The 21,730-nt window shown below is 38.9% G+C and overlaps 1 protein-coding gene and 1 long non-coding RNA gene across 2 annotated transcripts in view; both read right to left on the bottom strand.

Moving 5' to 3' along the window:
• LOC115222871 (IST1 homolog) overlaps window positions 1–21,730 on the bottom strand; it is a 37,982-nt gene that overhangs the window by 1,885 nt on the left and 14,367 nt on the right. The window lies entirely within an intron of this gene.
• On the bottom strand, window positions 2,579–20,077 carry LOC118767357. The gene is made up of 3 exons (XR_005003278.1): window positions 20,008–20,077; window positions 3,800–3,802; window positions 2,579–2,589 (listed from the first exon to the last, which is right to left on the bottom strand). It is a non-coding gene; the product is annotated as an uncharacterized LOC118767357 (long non-coding RNA).

Here is a 21,730-nt window from a genome sequence, read left to right as displayed (position 1 = left end):
CATAAAAACACCATCCGAGCCTGGCCGTCTGCCAGCCTCGTCTGGCACCTGTGTCGGTGGCACAAAAAAAAAAAACACCATCTGAGCGTGGCCGTTCGCCAGCCTCGTCTGGCACCTGTGTCGGTGGCACATAAAATCACCCACTACACTCTCGGAGTGGTTGGCGTTAGGAAGGGCATCCAGCTGTAGAAACACTGCCAGATCTGACTGGCCTGGTGCAGCGTTCGGGCTCCCCAGACCCCAGTTGAACCGTCCAACCCATGCTAGCATGGAAAGCGGACGTTGAATGATGATGATGATATATATATATATATTATATATATATATTATATATATATATATATATATATATATATATATATAAGTAATATATAAATATATGCATATATACCTACATATATGTACATACCTATATATATATGTATATATATGTATGTATATATAATATATATATATATATATACCTACATATATGTACATACCTATATATATATGTATATATATGTATGTATATGTATATATGTATGTATGTATATATATATATATTCATATATATATATGTATGTATGTATGTATGTATATATGGGTACAGGACATAAAAAAAAACGTCAACAAAATGAGAAACGAGAACATAAAAAACAAAAACAAAGAAAACGAACTTTTTTTCAGACAACAAAAGAAACAAATAGAGAAACAAGACAGATAACATAAAGAACATTCCCTTCATCAGTTGTCCCCTGTTTTATCTACTCTGCATTTCGATGGTAGGGACAAGACGCGACTTCGTTAAAACAGTCCTTCCCGTAAAGCAAGTTAAATAAAATTTGGGATTTTTTGCGGAGGATTAACCCTTTCGTTACTGTATTTATTTTGAGATGCTCTGTGTTTCTTTCAATTATTTCAAATATAACAAAGAATTTAGTAAAATCACTTAGTTATCACTAAGTTGGTGTTAGGAACATAAATTGTGACTAAGGTTTGGTGGAAGATTTTAATTCAAAATTCATGAAAACAAGACATTTGTACTTAGAGCCAGAGGCGGTTTCAGCCAGGTTGGTAACAAAAGGGTTAAAGTGGTAACAAAAACAGGACAGTAAAAACAAAAAATGGTAAAAACAAACGGTGAGGGCTACATACATACATACACACACACACACACACACACGTATATATACATACACACATATATACATATATAACTATAGATATACATATATACATACATATACATACATTCACACACATCTATATATATATATATCATCATCATCATCGTTTAACGTCCGCTTTCCATGCTAGCATGGGTTGGACGGTTCAACTGGGGTCTGGCAAGCCCGAAGGCTGCACCAGGCCAGTCAGATCTGGCAGTGTTTCTACAGCTGGATGCCCTTCCTAACGCCAACCACTCCGAGAGTGTAGTGGGTGATTTTATGTGCCACCGACACAGGTGCCAGATGAGGCTGGCAGACGGCCACGCTCGGATGGTGTTTTTTTTTTTTTGTGCCACCGACACAGGTGCCAGACAAGGCTGGCAGACGGCATATATATATATATATATATATATATATATGAGTGAGTGAACAAGCAAAAAGTAGCAGCTGACACATTCGATAGAAGTCACATAGAATCTTTAATAACACTTGGACTCAGCTCCACATGACCCAGAGTTTCATGGATGCATACATACAAATCCTTTTTACCAGCTGAATGGTCTGGAGGGACATGAAATAAAATTGACTTGCTCAGAAATTGAACTCATGACCGTATTATCATGAACGAAATACCCTAACCACTAAACCAAGAAACTAAAAGAAGGAAGTTGTGTGTGAGAGAGAGAGAGGGGGAGAGAGAGTGAGAGAGAGAGAGCGAGAGAGAGAGAGAGAGGAGTTACTTGATGGCCTTACCACCACAAATGCTGGTGAAATGACTTTTTTAACCTCCCAGTCCAAACAGTTTAACCTCACGGTCATATGGCACCTGATGATGATGCTGATGAATATGGTGATAGAAGCAGTGATGATGATGATGATGGTGGTGGTGGTGGTAGTGGTGGTGGTGGTTGTGGTTGTGACAAAGACGGCAATGACAATATTAGGTTTGTCATAGCTAGCACGAGATATTATGGATGTGCACGATCACAAGGTTAAGAGATTAACCTCTTTATTTACAATCCAACTTTGGTTTTACAATGACAGCAATCTCTCTCATTCTCTCTCCCTTTCTCTTATATATGTATATATGTGTGTGTATGCATGTGTGCACGTGCACAGAAGTATGTATGTGTATATATATATATATATATATATATATATTGGAAGGTTTGGAGATGATGTACAGGTATTATATATTAGAAGAAATGAGGTAATCAGAAGATCGGATGGTTTATATTTACAGATATTTATTTATATATTACATTTTTTATATATATATCATATCACTTAGATCATTAGCGTCTTTCTCCCATTCTAGTGGGGTTATTTGAAAACCCCACTAGAATGGGAGAAAGCGCTAATGATCTAAGTGATATGATATATATATAAAAAATGTAATATATAAATAAATATCTGTAAATATAAACCATCCGATCTTCTGATTACCTCATTTCTTCTAATATAATATATATATATATATATATATATATATTATATATATATATTATATATATATATATCATCATTGTCGTTGTTTAATGTCCGCTTTCCATGCTGATATGGGCTGGACAGTTTGACTGAGGGCTGGCGATCCAGAAGGCTGCACCAGACACACAGGTCCTGAGGAAAGCTGATATCTTGATTATTGAGGTGATGGTGCACAAGCACTGGTTATATTGGACTGGACATCATATTAGAATGAAGGATATGAGGATCTCTAAACAGATGCTATGTGGGGAACTTGTTAGAGGAAAGAGACCCTGACAGAAACCAAGGCTGCAATTTAAGGACTGTGGCAAGTTCATATTAAAGGCCTACCAACTTTGAGTAGCACTCGTCTAGACTATACTTTAATAAAAAGGGTCTTCTCTGAAGCTAAACAACAACAATGACAACAACATGGCAGTATAAGGAGGAAAGGGTCCACATGGTTGCTTGATCTACTAGAAATAGCAACCAATTGGATCATACCTAAGCATGTAAAATTAAGAGATAGATGATTAATGTTAGATGATGTAATCGAATCCTAGATACACAATGTTTAGCAGGGGAGAGATAAGAAGAGGGCTGCAGGATGGTCATGGTTGGAATCACAGCAAGTACACTCCTGACACTTCACTCACTACAAAATGGCCAATCTGAAAGTTATCTATCATAGGCAGCCAAACCATTTCTGCCAGAGATAATAAAATTACAATGAAATCTTTTATGAAATGACCAAGAGAACCATTATCAGCATCTGGAAAGGTTTTCTTATTGGTTGAGGCTAAGGGAGATGAGGCAACTTTCCAATATTGGCAGATAACCAGGCAACAACAACAACAGCAGCAGCAGTAGTGGTGGTAGTAGCAGCAGCAGCAGTAGTAGTAGTAGTTTCAAATTTTGGCACAAAGTGAGCAATTCTGAGGAGGAGGACAAGTTGATTGCAATAACTCCAAAAAGCTGAAAGGCAAAGTCTACCTCAGTAAAATTTGAATTCAGAATAAAAAGACAGAGAAAATGCTGCTTAGCATTTTGCCTGGTGTGCTAACAATTCACTGCCTTAATAATAATGATAATAATAATAATAATAATAATCCTTTCTGCTAAAGGCACAAGGCCTGAAATTTGGCACAAGGCCTGAAAAAACATCTGAAAACCTTAGAAACACCCTACAATCTAGATGTATTGCAAACGTTGGCATTACTTGGAACTGCACAGATATTGCGTAAAGTACTGTCTGAGGTCCTTGTTGTGACTTGACAAACAGTACAAACCCCTCAGTAGACACAATATCTTTAATCAACAACCTCACAATATTGTATACTGTGTGACGTCTATAATAATAATGATAATACCCCAGTGTCACTTTGATAGTATGCACTGCTCTCTCACTCAATAATAATAATAAACAAGAGGCAATAAATATTATCTCTGGTTACCGTGTCCTGGTTAAAAAGTTATATATCGACAGACATATCAGAGCTAGTGCTTATATACATTGGAAGTTGTGCCAGCACTATGGAATGACAACAGGAAAAAGTTGGTATAGGCATACACCAGAAAAAGTCTCAGAAAATGACAAAGCAACCATACTCTAGGATATACAGATGCATATAGATAGAGAGATCAAGGCTGGTAGACCAGATATTGTCGTCAGGGACCCCAAGAAAAGAATGCCTTCTAACTGACATATCAGTCCTAACAAGCAACACTGCATCTGTAAAAGAAATGGAGAAACTCTCAAAATACAAAGATCTGGAAACAGAGAAAATGCAAATGTAGAGGTCAGAAGATAGGAATAATCCTGATGATAATAGGTGCATTAGGCACAGTTAAAAAACATACAGACAAATACACAACCAAAACATCCGGACTTATGAATATATATAACATAGAGAAAATAGCACTGCTAGGCACTGCATACAGCCTCTGCAAAGCACTTTCAACACAGTAAAAATAGCATCACTAAAACAAACCACAGCACGTGCCCAAGGCACACAGAGCTGTGCTCAGTAGTGCAGTAAAAGCACGTAATAAAAACAGAACAACTGAATAATAATAATAATAATAATAATAATAATAATAATAATTGCTGGTTTTGTGTAAGTGACACATTAAGTATCCAACTACATTGACAGCTTTTATTTATTTAGTTATTTATTTATTTATTTATTTATTTATACCACACAAATGCAAAATTTTAAAATTGTTTTTTGAACTGGTCTGAAAGCAGAACATGTCTAGAATTCTGGTTTCCATATAAATTTTCTGCTGTGTGTATAGCTGGAATTTTTTAATTAACTTTAGCAGGAAAAGACAAAAAAAAAACAAACAATAACAACAACAATAATAATAATGCTTCACTTCTCCAGAAATAGATTATTGGAATTCTTGGTGTGAATTCTAAATTAAATATAACAAATAGACACATACATTGAAGATAAAATAAGCTAGAACTATAAAAAAAAAGAAAGAGAAAAGGGGTTGGGGTGGTGGATATTCTTTGTTTTTGTGTCCCTTTTCAGAGATCAAGATACCACAAGCTAATACTCATCTCAGATTTATTATAGACTCAAAGACCCTTAAACTCTTTTGATACCAGCCTGCCCACTTCCTGGCAAGTGGAAAGGAAGGACGGAAGAAAGACCCTCAAATTAGGGACCCTGGCCTGAATGCTTGCAAAACAGTGGACTCTCCTAAAGGCACCCAAGGTACCAGGGGTATGAAATGTTTTGACACTTATTTGGTGTTGGTGGTTCAATACGACCGCTCGGTTCAAAGTCTCTCTTGACAAGCAAAGGCCTGAACTCTTTGTATGACCACCCTCCCTGTACATAACTCCCTGTCCCCCTACATTGCCTTGCTTTTGCTTTTTGAGCCAATAGAAATTGAATTGAATTGAATTGAATACTGACTTATTTGACATCAGAAGTTTTGACCCTTCAGCAATGTCAAATGTCATGCTTGTTTCTTCACATTGTTTTGAATTAAGCATGCAGTATCTTGTAACTTCAAAATTTCAATGATGTGATTGTTTAGTTTTAGAACGACATTGTAGGATAGGCGTGAGAGGTCAGATCTGGCTGGTTTGAAGACAAAACAAGTAGAATATTTGAGCCAGATATGGCTGGTTTAAATGCAAATGGGTTAATGTTTCTCTTGTTCTCTTCCTCCATCTCTCTATGTCTGGGAGCATCTAGATACATTTGTACCTATAATATCTCTATTTTCCTCTCTCACTCTCTCTATGTATGTGTATATTTCTATGCATGCAGCTGTGTGTGTGTGTGTTTGCCACCAGTGCCAAAATATATTCTTTTCTATACTAGGCACAAGGCCCGAAATTTGTGGGGAGAGAGCCAGTCGATTAGAACGACCTCAGTATGCAACTGGTACTTAATTTATCAACCCCTGAAAGAATGAAAGGTAAAAACTGACCTCAGCAGAATTTGAACTCAGAATGTAGAGACAGACGAAATACTGCTAAGCATATTGCCCAGCGTGCTAATGTTTCTGCCAGCTTGCTGCCTTAGTGCCAAAATTTAGTGTCACATTGAGTATCCAGAGACATCAGAGATGCTTTGCCCCATGCAGAAACTGCAGGAGCTGCTCAGAGATTTTACAAGATCTTCTTCTGAATCCATTGCAATGTCAGAAAGTCTTCTGTATCATTAGCAGACATCTCAGGATCACAAGTGGTTTGCCTCTCGTCCTGTACACATTGCCTGAGTGGGACAATGGGGACTGAATTAGTATTTGCCTACAGAACGATTCCACTTACATCCACCTTCAGCTGGTTTCAGCTGCCATATCTGTCCCCAGCGGCGAGCTGGCAGAAATGTTAGCACACCAGGTGAAATGCATAGCCGTATTTCGTCTGCCGTTACGTTCTGAGTTCAAATTCCGCCGAAGTCGACTTTGCCTTTCATCCTTTCGGGGTCGATAAATTAAGTACCAGTTACGCACTGGGGTCAATGTAATCGACTTGATTCGTTTGTCTGTCCTTGTTTGTCCCCTCTGTGTTTAGCCCCTTGTGGGTAGTAAAGAAATACATTTCTGTCCCCTTGATGGCTGAGATTTTAAATTGAAATCATGGGTACTGAGTACACACACACACACACACTAAACTAAACTAGACAAACAAATACACTGAGAGAAACACACAGACGCAGTTTATGGAATCAGAATTACTGGCACTTTAGAAAACTGAACCAATTTTGGTTGGATTAGGTCCTCATTGCTACTATTCCATTCATATTTGGTTAATGCCTCACAATAAATCCTTTATGCTGCTTCTTTCTCTCTATCATTATCTCTGAATGCCAGACTACTCATATCATCACACACACACACACACACACACACACACCTATATATACTTCTTCCACTGCATGCACTTAATTAGTTATCCGAAATGCTTCACACTTTCCATTTCCAGCCCTTCATATATATCTATACTACACAAGGCAATTAACTGTTTAAACCATAACACCACCCCCAGCCATATACAATTGCAATCCCTCACAAACACACGCGCGCGCGCCTTTGCCACTGCCACCACCACAACGACCAATTCCCTTCAGGGTCCCTTTAGTAAATTAATCAACAAAATGGCTGAATACATGAAGTTCACTGAAGCAGAAATCTCAGTAAATGCAGCACGCACAGACAGACAGACAAGCACACACACACACACACACACACACACACAAATGGCACATTACCCAAACAGAGATTAACAGCAACAGTAAATACAACACTCTCTCTTATATTTGCATCTATGTTTGTGTGTGTGTGTGGGGGAAATCATTACATGTGTGTGTGCGTGTGTATGTGTCCATCATTTTGTGTGTGTTTGTGTGTGTGTGTATATGTCTGTGTATGTGGGCATCGTTTTGTGTATGTGTGTGTATATGTCTGCGTGTGTATGTGGGCATCATTTTGTGTGTGTTTATATGTGTGTATATGTCAGTGTATATGGGCATCATTTTGTGTGTGTTTGTGTGTGTGTATATGACTGTGTATGTGGGCATCGTTTTGTGTATGTGTGTGTATATGTCTGCGTGTGTATGTGAGCATCATTTTGTGTGCGTTTGTATGTGTGTATATGTCTGTGTATATGGGCATCATTTTGTGTGTGTTTGTGTGTGTGTATATGTCTGTGTATGTGGGCATTGTTTTGTGTATGTGTGTGTATATGTCTGCATGTGTATGTGAGCATCATTTTGTGTGCGTTTGTATGTGTGTATATGTCTGTGTATGTAGGCATCGTTTTGTGTATGTGTGTATATGTCTGCATGTGTATGTGGGCATCATTGTGTGTGTGTATGTGTGGGGGGAATCATTACGTGTGTGTGTGTGTATATATGTCTGCGTGTGCATGTGGGCACCATTTTGTGTGTGCTTGTGTGTGTGTATATGTCTGTGTATGTAGGCATCGTTTTGTGTATGTGTGTGTATATGTCTGCGTGTGTATGTGGGCATCATTTTGTGTGTGTGTGTGTGTGTGTGTGTGCATGTATGTGTGTGTATATATGACTGCATGTATATGTGAGCCTCGTTATGTATGTGTGTGTCTGCGTGTGTATACGGGCATCATTTTATGTGTGTGCGTTTGCACGTGAACGTGTGTGTGCATGTCTATTTTATGTGTACTTTCAATCATTATTTACTGTTCCAAAAATGCAAAATGCACATGTGTGCATGCATGTGCATGTGCGCGCATATGAATGGATGGATGTATGGACAGACAGACGGACGGACGGACGGATGGATGGATGCATATATGAATGAATGGATGCAAGTTATGTATGGATAGGCGCATGCATGAATGGATGTATTTAGAATGTGTGTGCATTTGTGTGTATGTATGAGGGAGAAAGAGAATATATATATGTCTAGAGGAAATAAAAAATCTATGAATGTGGAGTGATTTCAGGAGGAATGTAGTCCTGGGGAGGAAGGACTGGGGACTAAAAAGAAAATTATTTTCTCCTGCGGGGTCTCAGAGTTGAAACACAATAAAGATAATGAGAGAAGAAGAACTGATTGGTTGGGATGGATCAAGGTGGAGGTGGTGATGTGCAGTTGGACATTCCAAAGAGCAATTACTGTTTTAGTAGGGATAGAAGGGACAGAGAGATAGGAAACAGCACAGGCCTGTATATACTACTTACTGGCATCTGCAGCTGCATTCATCTGGGGTGGGTTAACCCTTTCGTTACTGTATTTATTTTGAGATGTTCTGTGTTTCTTTCAATTATTTTAAATATAACACAGAATTTAGTAAAATAACTTAGTTACCATTAAGTTGGTGTTAGGAACATAAATTGTGACTAAGGTTTGGTGGAAGATTTTAATTTAGGACTTATGAAAACAAGAGTTTAGTACTACAGAGCCAGAGGCGGTTCCAGCCAGGTTGGTATTGTAAGGGTTAAGCCAACTCTGATTCTTCAGAGTTTCTGTAGGAAGACAAGTTTACATGTGGACCCTGATCACATGCAAACACTCTTTTGGGAAAGTTTGATCCGTAGCAGCACATCTTGCTGTTGATTGTCAACCATCACAGAGAATTCGCTAAGACACTGCCGGTTATATTGGAGTAAACATAGCCTGGGTTTGAAGCGGGTTCTAAAGACATGCTTTAACAAAAGCTAAGGGATGCCTCACTCCCAGTGGTCTTCCAACAGGTGGGACAACAACCCAGAATATCCGAGAGCCCATGCTATTGCTTGAAAGTCATTGAACCTGCACCATTACTCTTTTACTTGTTTCAGTCATTTGACTGCGGCCACGCTGGAGCACCGCCTTTAATCGAGCAACTCGACCCCGGGACTTATTCTTTTGTAAGCCCAGTACTTATTCTATCTGTCTCTTTTGCCGAACCGCTAAGTAATGGGGACATAAACACACCAGCATCGGTTGTCAAGAAATGCTAGGGGGACAAACACACACACGCATATATATATATACATATATACAACGGGCTTCTTTCAGTTTCCGTCTACCAAATCCACTAACAAGGCTTTGGTCGGCCCGAGGCTATAGTAGAAGACACTTGCCCAAGGTGCCGCGCAGTGGGACCGAACCCGGAACCATGTGGTTGGTAAACAAGCTACTTACCACACAGCCACTCCTGCGCATTCTTTTTACGGGCCTCATTTTTATTCTAGCAACCCAGCAGGACTAAAAAAAAAAACCTGTCAAAAGAACATGTATATATTTTTGGTAGAAGACAATTTGAGATGTAAATTCATGGACAGATAGTTCTCAAGAGCAGTTTCAGCTGTGGTAGTGACATGAGGGACAGAAAGATAGAAAGCAATGTAGGCCAGTACATATTTCTGGTAGAAATCAGTTTGATAAGTAAATCCTTAAACAAAGCTGTTGTTACAGAAATATATTAGATCAGTATTTCTAATTCAGTGATGGTGCAGGGAAGGAGGGGCAGACAAGTTGCCATGTTTCATAAAACTAAGATGGTCTTAAAATTTTTTTAAATTAGTACAACACCATGGTGAAGAAAGAAGAATTATCTGGAGGCAAAAATTTATTCTACCCGTGTGAAAGCCTGTCATATATACGTGTGTGTGTGTGTGTGTGTGTGTGTGTGTTTGTGCGCGCGCGTGCGCACTCATGCGTGTGGATCTTTGTCCAGAACCACTTGACAATCAGTGTTGGTTTGTTTACATCCCTGTAAACAAGCAGTTTGGCAAAGGAAACCAATGGAATAAGTACCAGACTTACAAAAATAAGTACTGGGGTTGATTTGATAAACCAAATTCTTCATGGCAGTGCCCCAGCATGGCCAGAATCCAACGACTGAAACAAGTAAAAAATAAAAGGCCCATACAATGAGCTTCTTTCAGTTTCTTCCAACCAAATCCTCTCACAAGGCTTTGGTCTTACCTGGAGCTATAATAGAAGACACTTGCCCAAAGTGCCATGCAGTGGGACTGAACCAGAAACCACATGGCTGTGAAGCAAACTTCTTAACCACACCGCCACCATCTTAACAATGCAATGTGTAATAATCCTTTTACTAGAGGCACAAGGCATGAAATTTTGGGGGAGGAGGCCAGTTGGTCACATCCCTCCCCCAGTATTTTACTGGTACTTATTTCATCAACCCTGAAAGGATGAAGGGCAAAGTCGACCACAGCGGAATTTGAACACAGAACGTTAAAGATGGATGACATGCCACAAAGCATTTTTCCCAGCGTGCGACTGATTCTGCCACCTTGCCACTTTAATGCAATGCATAATAATACTAGTTTCCCTGTGACCTTATTTCAAGCCATGAATTATGAAGGACGACGACGACGACAACAACAACAGCAGCAATAACCATAAAATTGAAAGACAAAAACCCGCTTTTGACAATAAACTTTTATTGTCGGGAACACAAAGAAATACCAAGTGAACTTTGGAAGGAAGTCGGAATTGTTATGGCCAAACAGTAAGTAAGTCACGTTTGAATAATTATTACACTGGGTTCAGTGTTACTCGTAAAAATAGGGGTGGGTGGCCCTTGGAAGTGTGTGGGGGGGGAGCTGAGACAATTGAAAGGGGAGAGAGAAAGGGAAGGGTGGAAGGGGCAGACAAGTTGATTTATCCAACTTATGCCAGTACAGAAAGTGGATGTACTGGTGAGACGACGATGATGATGATAATGATGTCAACGATGACGGTAATGATGATGATGATGAAAATAAAATTAAGATTGTTTTAAGCTTTTTTCTCCGACAACATGGTAAAGAAAGAAGAATTACTGGGATGCAAACTTTAAATTGTGATGATGTGATTAAGAAACTTGCTTCCCAACCATGTAGTTTTGAGTTCAGTCCCACTGCACAGCACCATAGAAAAGTGTCTTCTATTATGGTCCAGGGCCAACCAAAGCCTTGTGAGTGAATTTGGTAAACAAAGACTAAAAGAAGCCCATCATGTAGGTGTGTGTGTGTGTGTGTGTGTGTGTGTGCGTGCGTGCGTGCGTGCGTGCATGCCTTTCACCGTTGTGGTTGTTTGGAATCTCTACGTTGGATATTCCAAATGCAATTGGATGCATAACCAAAATGGATCATCAAAGGAGCTCGTTATTGCGTTATGTTACAGAGAAGTGTATGTGTTTGTCGAGGTTGATGTTGTTTAGCCCCAGGCCGACCTCGATCAAGTAGATCTATGATCAAAGTCATCCTAGCCATTACCATCCTACCATCCTGTCCATTTTTTCAGGGTTTGTAGGACTACATTGCTTAATGCGTCCCTTCTTTTCTTAAAATACTAGGACCTGATTTGAAGAAATTTTGGCTGATATTTCTAGCATGCTGAGTGACCTCATAGAAGCTCCTGCTCCTTTGGAATGTGAATAAGAGGGGTGGGTATTGGTCATTGAACATGACTGTATGTACTTGGCCTTGGCATTCAGAGCAATCCAAAACTGGATGGTGAGAGGGGAGGGTCTCTCCTGATGGTTGGCTTTAAGTGGTCATCACTATGGAACCTTAAAAGGAAAACCTAATTATATAGACATACATACATACACACACACAATTTATAGAGCATTCCACTTGTCTTCTCCCCACTGTAGCCCTTCTCTATCCTTAGATGTCTCACATACATTACCCTTGGAACTTTCCAAATGGAACATTAACCAACCACGTTGATCTCACCAGTTTCAGCTCTCCGTTTCTGGTGAGATGCATTGAACATGACCTAATTAATTGTCATCCTTCTGGACAAAAAGCAAAGTTAGCTTTTTTTTCTTAATTATATACTCTAAATGGCAAATTGCTTGTCTTATTTTATCTAAAACCTAATAGTAGTTATTAAGAAAAAAAAAGAAAGACATACTAAGGCGTTGATCTACTACTTTGGTATGACAGAAAGAATATGTGAGATATCTTATTAATCCCTTTGTTACCATATTTCATACAAAATACTCCGTCTGTCTGTCTGTACATTTTCATCTTAAATATATAATTATCAAAATCCAGGATTTGAAGGGATTTAGCAGTGTCTAACACACGTGGACATGCCTACAAAGTCAGAAAACAGCACAGCTCCCATGACTTTCGGAAACATTTTTTCACGCTCAGGGTTGCTGAAGCGTGGAATAAACTGCCTGCATCAGTTGTTGACTGCCATGACACTGCATCCTTTAAGGCCCTCATGCTTCCCGAAATCCGTCGAAACTACACCTGATTATATATACACTTTAGATGAGTTGTAGTGCACCTGAGCACTGTACACAATTATTATTATTATTATTATTATTTAAAATAACTAGATTCTCCAATGTTGTTAATAATAATAATAATAATAATAATAATAATAAGAAGAAGAAGAAGAAGAAGAAAGAAGAAGAAGAAGAAGAAGAAGAAGAAGAAGAAGAAGAAGAAGAGAAGAAGAAGAAGAAGAAGAAGAAGAAGAAGAAGAAGAAGAAGAAGAAGAAGATCATCATCATTATCATCATCATTTAACGTCCACATTCCATGCTAGCATGGGTTGGACGGTTCAAATGGGGTCTGGGAAGCCAGAAGGCTGCACCAGGCCCAGTCTGATCTGGCAGTGTTTCTACAGCTGGATTCCCTTCCTAATGCCAACCACTCCGCGAGTGTAGTGGGTGCTTTTTACGTGCCACCGGCATGAGGGCCAGTCAGCTAGTACTGACTTATTTAACGCCCACTTTCCATGCTAGCATGGATTGGACGATTTGACTGAGAACTGGCGAACCAGATGGCTGCACCAGGCTCCAATCTTGATCTGGCAGAGTTTCTACAGCTGGATGCCCTTCCTAACGCCAACCACTCTGAGAGTGTAGTGGGTGCTTTTTGCATGCCACCGGCATGAGTGCCAGTCAGGCGGTACTGGCAACAGCCACACTCAAATGGTGTTTTTTACGAGCCACCTGTACAAGCCAGTCCAGCAGCACTGGCAATGACCTCACTCGAATGTTTTTTCACGTGACAGTAAGGCAACGATGGTAATGATGGCGATGCTGGTAATAATGACGATAACATAATGAAAGATTCCTACAAAACATTCTTTGATTAATGGTTTGTATTGTGTCTTTGAGCCAAAACCACAACAGAAGCTTATGAAATGCACCTTGTACCTAAAAACAATTATAAAAAGCATAGAACACGTGACTAACACAAGGTCCAGTCCTTGCTGTGGTGTAGTGGCTTATGCACCCCAATGACCCTAAGAGCTATATCAGTGGAACAGAAGCTCCTGATAGAGTCTCGCATGTTGGACAGGTCAAAGCACAGAGGCCAAACTAGTATGGACCACCTCTTTCCAGTGATAAAAATGAACTTGCAAACAGTCAACACCCCCAACAAGTTACTCATGCATTGATGGCAGTTCAAAACATCAAGATCTGGAAGAGGAAGGCCTTCTTTCAGGGAAACATGATGAGGTGCAGCAAAATTAAAAGGACTCCACACCTTAACCCTTCAGCATTTAAACTGGCCATATCTGGCCAAAATAGTCTCCCCGTTTTATCCTCAAACTGGCTAGATCCAACCTCTCACACCTACCCTACAATGTTAGCCTAAAAAATATACAGCCACATAATTGAAATCTCAAGGCTACAAGATAATGCAAGAAAAATTCAAAACAATGCAAATAAGTGTTATGTTTGATAGAATAATATGAATGCAAAAGAATTAAAGAAACCAACATCCTGCATTACATATTAGGCCCTGACCTGGAACCCACATAGGAAACAGAAGAGAGAATGCCCTAAAAATAGCTGAAAACAGGATACTGAGGTAGAACTGAAATTACAGGGAACCAACTTGACAGAAGTAAAAAACACAACCCAGAAACAATTCATCCAAGGGAAGAAAATTCATCCAAGGCCTCTGCTCCATGGGGAGTGAAGGGTTTCACCTGTAAGTACTCAGATTACATTATCAAATGTAATGTTTATTTAGTCACACTGTTTTGAATTAGTCATGCATTATCTTATAACTTTGAGAATTTTATTATCTGATTCACTATTTTTAGAATGACAGTGTGAGGCTAGATCTGACTAAGTTGAACATAAAACCCAGCAGAATATTTGGACCTTTTGCAGCCAGTTTAAATGGTAAATGGTTAAGTAATTATTGTACAAGTTACCAAGCTATTCACAATTCCAAGCAATGGTTGTAATTTTGGTTAGGTTAAGTAATTTTATTAAATCCTGTCAAATCATTGATTTTTCAAAAAGTGGTTTTTATTTTCAACATGATGACAAAAAGAGTTGAAAATAGAAATTTTATCAGAGACATGGTAAATTGGATAAAACAGATAAGCACCTTAATGTGGTTTTTTTTTAGTGACTATAATTATTAGTATTATCATCAGAATTTAGTTAAAACAGACATGCACTCTAGCATTAATAATACATTATATGTCATGTTCATACGTGTGAGTATGTTTGTATGTATACACACATACACACAAACATATAAATATATATATATATAAACAAAGTTAAATGCGATACAATAAATATATACATACACACACATATCTTTTATTTTTTTTTAACGTGTTTCATTTATTAGAGTGCTGCTATGCTGGGGCACCTCCTTGAAGATTTTTTAATCAAATAAATCAATACCAGTATTTTTTTAAAACCTAGTACTTATTCTATCATTCTTTTTAGCCAAAGTTACAGGGATGTAAACACACTAACACACACACAAAGACACATACAGTAACACACACAGACATATATGAAAGAAGCCTGTCGTATATATATATATATATATGACAGGCTTCTTTCAGTTTTCATCTACCAAATCCACTCACAAGGCTTTGGTCAAGCTGAAGCTATAGTAGGGAGACACTTGCCCAAGGTGCCACCCAGTAGGACTGAACTTGGAGCCATGTGGTTGGGCAGCAAGGTTCTTAACCCATACCCACACCTGTGCCTATATATATATATATATATATATATACATATATATATATATGTATATGAGAGAGAGAGAGAGACATTTGCATATGCATATACTTGGAAATTCATATATATGAAATTCATTCACATTGTCACCTATTAATCATTCTCCACCCCACCCCCACCCCCATTCACTCCCAGCCCTCTCAATACAATGAGAGATAAAAGTTTCTACAGCTGGATGCCCTTCCTAACACCAACCACTCTGAGAGTGGAGTGGGTGCTTTTTACATGCCACTGGCACGGGTGCCAATCAGATGGCACTGTCATCAGCCATGACAACTTCACTTACCTCAACAGGTCTTCGCAAGCACAGTTTATTGCCCATTGACTGAAGGGTAGTCTTAAACGGGCAGCTTATGCTGTACTGGCATAGGCCACAGTTGCGGTCTCACTTGGCTTGCCGGGTCTTCTCAACTTTATAAGAGCCAAGTGTGGTGGTATTTCACAAACTAGAAAGTAAATTTTGAATGCAGTATAACCCTGAAAACGGCTAAGAAAGATTGGATATTCATCCTAAGAAGATGGGAAAAACATTGCCAACAGACAGCTTCTCTATAGCCACCTGCTAGCAAGTTTTTCCCATTTTCTTGGCTGTTTTCACAGCTATACTTACATTAGAAATTTATTTTCTTGTCTCTCTCTCTATATATATATATGTATATATATATAGGCTTCTTTCAGTTTGTCTACTCACAAGGAATTGGTCAGTCTGGGGTTATATAGTACAAGACAAATGCCCAACGTGCCAGACAGTAGGACTGAGCCCAAAACCGCAGGGTTGGAAAATGAACTTCTGAACCACAGAGCCAAACCTGTACCAATTCACATTTGCAGCATAGTAGCAAAGTCATAAAAGCAAAACAGCTGCAGGTTGCTTTTTTTGCCTTTTTTTTTTTGGCTTTTACTTAAAGCCAATCTTTACTTTGATTGCCCATCCTACGATATATAAATATATTTCATTCTGAAAAATAAGTTTTTACGGAAGAAAGAAAAATCTATAAAACAGAGGAAGTTAACTTCATAACTAAAGTGAAACTAGTCTTGGCCTGTATTGGCAACTAAGAAGAACTAAAAGAAAAGTTTGCTCATTAGAAGTTATTTTGCAGGGAAGGGGGAAAAAACATGTTGGACATCAAACCTGTTTAACCCATGCCATTGTCTCAATTGAATATTCTCAAGACAGCTAAACTGACTCTAAAATCATCCTTGGTCTTCTACTACTACTGATGCTGCTAATATTACTACTACTGCTGCTGCTGCTGCTACTACTACTACTACTACTACTACTACTACTACTACTACTACAGCTGCTGCTGCTGATGATGATGATGATGATGCTACTACTACTACTACTACTACTACTACTTCAACTTCATCATCATTTTAATGACCATTTTTCCATGCTTGCATGGGTCAGACAATCCATGAACCCTTTTGTTACTAACCCGGCTGAAATCAGCTTTGGCTCTGAGTACAAATGTCTTGCTTTCATAAGTTTTGAATTAGAATCTTCCACCAAACCTCAGTCACAATCTATGTTCCTAACACTAGCTGAATGATAACCAAGTTATTTTACTAAATTCTTTGTTATATTTAAGTAACTGAAAGTAACACAGAGCATCTCAAAATAAATACAATATTGAATACAATATTGAAAGGGTTAACATAGCTTTACTATGACGGGATGCCCTTTCTGTTGCCAACCCTCACTGATTTCCTTGACCAGGTGTTTTTTCTCATGGAAGATTGGAGGCAAAGGACATTACTTGTATAATAGGGAAAGCTTGTTTAAAAACCATCACATGAGGTCTCAAATGTGGGGGGGGAGGGGACTAGTTGATTACATTGACCCCAGTGTTTTCACTGGTACTTAATTTATCGACCCTGTCAAAGGATGAAAGTCAAAGTTGACCTCGGCAGAATTTGAACTCAGAACGTACAGACAGATGAAATACTGCAAAGCATTTCGATCGGCATGCTAACAATTCTGCCAGCTCACCACCGTAAACCATCACAGGACAAGATAGACAGATACACACACAAACACACACATCTATATATGGGCTTCTTTCAGTTTCTGTCTACCAAATCCACTCACAAGGCTTTGATTGTCCCTGGGCTAAAGTAGAAGACACTCGTTCAAAATGCCACACAATGGGATTGAACCCAAAACCACATGAACTCAAAGTAAACTTCATAACCAATAACAACACAGCCATCTTCTAAAACAAATAATAAATACCTGTCAGGTGTCAGTTGACTCATTAAGCCAGGTACATCTTGTTTAACCAGGTCAAAGTAATACCATTAAAGTAAATGACAAAACTAAACAAAACAAAAAAAAACAGTATCAGATATGAAGACTTTAATTGCTGCATGCCATATTGTTATGAAGCTATGTCTACCTCTAAAAAAATCTCCTTCAGGTGTGCAGTTTCTGTAGCTCTCACAGTCTTTGTTTTCTCTGTTAAGTAATCTTCCTTCTCTTCCTCCTCCCCCACATCATCATCATCATCATTATTGTCATAGTCATTGTTGTCGTTGGAGTTGTTATCAGTATCACCGTCTTCACTGTTGTTTGTTTTTACCATTTGATTATCCATGCTGACATGTGGCTGAGTGGTTAGGGGCATTCAGCTCAAGATCATAAGGTTGTAAGTTCAATTCCTGATGGTGCATTGTGTCTTGCTCAGGGACACAATGCACCATCAGGAATTGAACTTAAATGATGATGATGCCTAAACAGTTGTCATTATCTCATTTACATAACAACCATATCTTCTCACATCCTCAACTCATCCACACTCAATCTACATTATTTATTTATTTTTCACTAATTTACATCGGATGTCTAACAAATCATCACCATAATCATGATTGCAGTCATACTCAGCAGAGAGTCTCGTAAGCTTTAGTGATGTCCCATATGCTGGGCCATCATTAAAGAACAAGCCTTCAGAGAGAGATACCCAAGATTGTTTGTAGAGGTTTAGGGGAGTAGTTGAAGGGGACTATGTTGAATCAACCAAGTTGTGGCAATGTTGAATAGAACACTTCACAGTATTTGTTCTGATACTCAACAATCTGAGTTCAATTCCCACTAAGGTCAACTTTGCCTTTCACCCTTTCAAGGGTCAATGAAAAAAGTATCTATCTTTGTCCTTCTACTCATACTTGAACCTCTCATCCAGTACAAAGCCACCTTCTTCAATACTACCCCACACCCAGTTAAGAGGTCTTTGTCTTGCAAATTATTCGATGATCTCACTGCTGCTGGTGCCACAGAAAAAGCATCCAGTCCACTCTTTGAAGTGGTTGGTGTAAGGAAGGGCATCCATTCATAAAAACCATACCAAAATAGACAGTGGAGCTTGGCACAATCTTCTGACTTGTCAGCTTCTGTCAAACCATCCAATCCATGCCAGCATCAAAAATGGATGTTAAATGATGATGATGACAACAATGAATGGTGTTCACTATTTTCAAAATTATTATGGAAATTTTTTTTGTATGAATAAATTTTTTTTATAACACAGTTCTGTTTCATTTTAATATCTTGTTAAAATTAAAGTGATGGTTGGGATGTGGCGGGGGGGTCTGAGAAATGTAGGTATAAGGGTTTCTGTGATTCTTGGAAAATCATATACAGTTACCATGACTTTTGGAATTTGTACAAGGATTCCAAAACAAAAAAAAAGAGTTTGAGAACCACCACCCTACTGTCTTAAAAAAAAGAAAACATTAGATGATGTAATTCAAGATACATTGTCTAAAAAGGTGGGATGGTCAAAATTGGAATGGCTCTGATCATAGACTTACTTCATCAGGGCCAACACTATTTCTATTAAACTATCCAACAAAGAAGACAAGAGCCATATTAAATACCTTATCCCCTATACTATCATCTGTTCTGGATAACAAGCTTCTACATGCTCATTTAATGTGCTAAAAATAGCAGCCAAATCTCCTTCGTATCAAAGCACACTATCTTAAAAAACACTTAGGGCAGTTGAAACAATGACCTACACCAGTGCACTTGGAGGTAAATTGTTACCAACATTAGTGCACCCAATATTTTGAATTCCTGTCAGTCAAACCAGACAAAACATTTACATACACACACATAAACATATTGGGAATGAACTGAAAAAGAGCGGATAGTGGAGAGAACAGAGGAAGGGTGCAATATATATGCACCCTGCACTCGATATGATTTATTTCTACATGTCAGGGTGTGTATTAGGGTGTTCAGTTAGGTCAAGTCACAGCAGAAAGAGCATAACTGGATTATATGTCAGGCTTATTGAAAAAAGTCTTCTACTTTGAAGCCAGCTTGAAAGGTGTTAAGAAGTGCAAAACTCTTGGCCCGTGAGTCACTTTGTAACTTCTGCTAACACTATATAAATATATTGTCACCATATTTCCTTCCATAATGGCTACCTCTGAAGAATGCAGGGTTACATAATTGGACTCTTACCTAACCCCTATAGCAAAACCAATTGGTGAGATCACCCATAATGGATATATATATAAACGGCAAAATGTCTGTGTCCTTTATACAAATCCACAATTTTCCAGTTAGAGGGCTCGCACTTTCTATGGTCATTCAAAACCGTCCAAGGGTGGTTGTGCACATCTTTACATTTCCCCAGTCACCCTGCAAAGCCATTAAAAAATCAATAGAAGTGACTTTTTTGTGAATTTTGTATCCAAAGCCCAATCAAAATGCCCGAAACTTGATACGCCAATTAAATGCCAGCTAGCTGTATGTGATTGGTCAGAGATTTGGACAGTACTCGCGTGTATGTGCGCACGCATGCAGCTGTATATGCATGCAATGCTGGGTCACAGTGCTAGTGGATATATAAAACAGTAAACTTTGATTAATATATATATCATCATCATCACTTAGCATCAGCTTTCCATGATGGCATGGGTTAGATGGTTTAACTGGAACTGCACCAAGTTCCAGTCAGTTTTGGCTGGATGCCTCGAACGCCATGCATCCTTTTCCAAATAAGTTATATATATACAGAGAGAGAGAGAGAGATAAGTGTAGACATGGCTGTGTAGTAAATTTTCTCCCAACCACATGGTCCTGGGTTCAGTTCCACTACATGCACCTTAGGCAAATGCTTTCTACTATAGTCCTGGGCCAACCAAAACCTTTTGAATGGATTTCGTTAACCGAAACTGAAACAAGCTCGTTGTATATGTGTGTATGTATATATATATGCTTATGTGAGTGTGTGTATATATATATTTCTTTACTGCCCACAAGGGGCTAAACATAGAGGGGACAAACAAGGACAGACGAAGGGATTGAGTCGATTATATCGACCCCATTGCGAAACTGGTACTTTATTTATCGATCCCGAAAGGATAAAAGGCAAAGTTGACCTCAGCGGAATTTGAACTCAGAACATAACGACAGACAAAATACCGCTAAGCATTTCGCCCGGCGCGCTAACGTGTCTGCCAGCTCGCCTATATATATATATATGCATACACACACACACACACACACACACATACGCATACATATATGAATGTATATGAGTGTGTTTGTGTCTCCGTGTCTTGACATTGTGTGTAAGATGCAAATGAGTGCCATCATCATCCATTTCCAATATTCTGCAAAATCATGTCTGGCCATGGGGAAATATATCACCTTGCTTGGTAACAGGTGAGGGTCAGTGACAGGAAGAGCACCGGGCTGTAGAAAATCTACCCCAAATAAATTCTGTCCAACCTATTCAAGCATGGAGGAGTGGCCATTTAAATGAAGATGCTGATGCTGATTATGTTTACGATTTTCACACTCATACATTACTCTTTTACTTGTTTCAGTCATTTGACTGCGGCCATGCTGGGGCACCGCCTTTAGTCGAGCAACTCAACCCCGGGACTTATTCTTTTGTAAGCCCAGTACTTATTCTATCAGTCCCTTTTGCAGAACCGCTAAGTAACGGGGACATAAACACACCAGCATCGGTTGTCAAGCAATGCTAGGGGGACAAACACACACACACACATATATATATATATAGATATATACATATATACAATGGGCTTCTTTCAGTTTCCGTCTACCAAATCCACTCACAAGGCTTTGGTTGGCCCGAGGCTATAGAAGAAG

The sequence above is a fragment of the Octopus sinensis genome, linkage group LG21 (genome assembly GCF_006345805.1).
Source record: "Octopus sinensis linkage group LG21, ASM634580v1, whole genome shotgun sequence".
NCBI classification, from domain to species: Eukaryota; Metazoa; Mollusca; class Cephalopoda; order Octopoda; family Octopodidae; genus Octopus; species Octopus sinensis.
This window is presented reverse-complemented; position numbering and strand designations above follow the sequence as displayed.